Raw genomic sequence first — 2701 nt, 5'->3', positions numbered from 1 at the left:
GATCCCGGAGCATCGTCACCGCAAAGAAGCTTGAATCGCACAAAAGCGTAAACCCCCAAAGAAACCCCCGGTTGCTCCCTCCGTGAGGCCGGGTACCACCGCCACCACACCAGGATTCAAGGTGCAGCCCGGAAGGACCGGCACACAGGCACACAAGGAGAAAGGGAGGATGGAACGTGTATATACTTTTCAGCGATAAAAGTGCACGCAACCAGCGGATGGATCTTCGCCCAGCACTTGGACCTTCTCGCCTTACACCCGCCCTCTTCCTTCTTCGAATCGTCGATACTCCTACGATCCACCTGTTCTCCCCCTCCGGGATCGCATGATAGAGTATAACCGGCCGCCTTCAAAGCGGAACGGAGCCGGGTAAAAGGGAGCCGAGGGGGAGGGAGGGGGGGCTCTCGAAGATTAAAGCGCGCTGACACCTTAAAGACGAGGCCAGAATGGGCTGTGCCGAGCCGCTGGTAGGGGCGAGTCGGCTTTTTTAGGAGCGAACGTTAAGGGTTGAATGTACCCACCAGGGCCTCTGGTGTCCGCCAGCCACGGAAATTCGGATTCGAACGGAACGATTGTGGACTTTTGGTATGAGTTCTGTTAAAAACCTTCTCTCTCTCTTCTCTCTCACGGTTGTTAAGTTTTTGTCATTAGGTAAATGGAATCGTGACGAGGATCGTTTATTATGAAAGTGGTATAGATGTATATTTTTATTCGTATCGTGATATTTAAAAGTTGACAGATAGATTGGAAAATCAGGTTTGATAATGATCAAAGTATAATATATAATACATATTAATGACAATTAATTTGCGTGTGAATGAAACGTTTAGAGAAAATTATATCTAAATTATTCCAATTGAAAAAGAAAATACTCATTCGTCTGAGTAGTAAGATCCAAATCTTTTTGAATTACCTCATATATCACGCTATTTTATAAATATTACACGTTTAATTCTCATTTTCAAATCGAAAAATCATTTATTTCTTTGCGCGTCAAGGATCCTATATGACAAAAGATTAATGGAATTAACAAAAAGATAATTTTAAGAAGCATGTTTATAAAAAAAAAAACATCCATTACATAATAAGTGTTCATAAAATAAACATAACATGATTTCATAAGTGATCGATCAATTTCCAAGGTTAGGGTTTCCCGGCGCTGAAAGGTAACGCGAAGCAACGGGTGAAACGTAAGCAAAACATCAATACTTCCGTCCGCGTCCGATAATGCCGAACGAAAGCGGATCGCGGAAAGGCCGACGCCGCTTCGAACGCCGGTAAGCTCGCAACGTTTCCCCGGCGTTGCTATAAAAACCGCGTCAGCGCGACGAGAATACAATCGGCACGCGCGGTGGGGAAGCCGTGGAATATTCACGCGGCATATAAAATCATAGAGACACGAGTGGCTCGCTATAATAATGCATAAGGGGGCGGGGTCTGATCTGACGCAGGCCACGCCCCGCGCAGCCGGCCGCGTGGTGGGGGAACACACGCCGGAAGGGGAACCGGCCGCCACCGGGCTCGAGTGGGGAGTTACAGAAACACAACCGAAGCTGAAGCAGAAAATCATCCGAACCCGTCACGCGGAAATTCTCTCGCTTTTCCTTCGGCCTCCCGCTGCACTTAACGAAAACTGTCGATAAGTAATGAACGTGTACGATCGGTGCTTCGGATCGATGATACGAGAAAATTGTTCACAGTCTTTTCTTGTCGTTGTATCGGTGTGGGTTTATATACGTGTCGATATGTCTGACAATGAATTCCTAAACCACTTGCCGTTAAGCTTCTACTTATATGTATGAAAATATTTCGTCGAAGGTACCGAGATACCGATGACGATGATGTGATGTTTAGAAGATTGTTCTAATTGTGAATTTAATTTTTGACACGTTGAGTTGAAGAAAAATAGATGTTCGAGGAAATTAGATATACGTAGAACGAAATACACGGAGGAACGAAGATAGTGAATTTTTAGTGTCAGATAGAACTCATCCCTTGAAAATTCATCAACTTATAATTTTTATAAATTCAAAATCATTCTCAAACAATAGGGTCGTAAGAAAGTTTTTTATCCTCATATATTCGCAAATATTTATACTTCTCGTACTTCTCGATCTCGAGTTTCAATTCTTACTTATGATACTGATGGAACAGCGAGGCGCGAATCGTCTCAATAACCTCATAGATTTCTCAATCCTATTCCCCCCCTTTTGATAGCGTCCAAAGCGTTTCATTCCCCATCGAATGCTGCTCGTTATGCCGTAATAACGGTCGTGGCCGACGAACAAATGGCGGCAGCGAAGCCGGAGATGGTAACGAAATCGTTAAAACAAATACGCTTGTATACAGCATATATAAAATTACCTCGATTCCGCGAAGTAGAGCGCGCGATTCACGGTGGATAGACGGTCTGGCCTGGCTTGGCTTGGCCTGGCATGGCCTGGCCTGGCCTGTTCGGTTGGTAGTCGTAGTCCAGCAGGAGAGAGAACTTTCGGAATTAGTATTTTCATAGTTAAACGCGTCGTCCCGCATAGGCTGCATCAAGTTCCCACGTTCCGAGGCAAGAAGCGATTAATTTACCATCACATATATACGTAAGCTGAATAGCAACGGAAGTCGAACGCTTCACGGTGTACGAATACTTTTTTTCGGCCACTATACTTATCGAATTGATTCAGATTCATGAGTACACATTGAACTT

The sequence above is a fragment of the Apis dorsata genome, unplaced genomic scaffold, assembly GCF_000469605.1.
Source record: "Apis dorsata unplaced genomic scaffold, Apis dorsata 1.3 scaffold_133, whole genome shotgun sequence".
Lineage (NCBI taxonomy): Eukaryota > Metazoa > Arthropoda > Insecta > Hymenoptera > Apidae > Apis > Apis dorsata.
The sequence above is the reverse complement of the archived record's forward strand: the minus strand, read 5'-3'. Positions refer to the sequence as shown.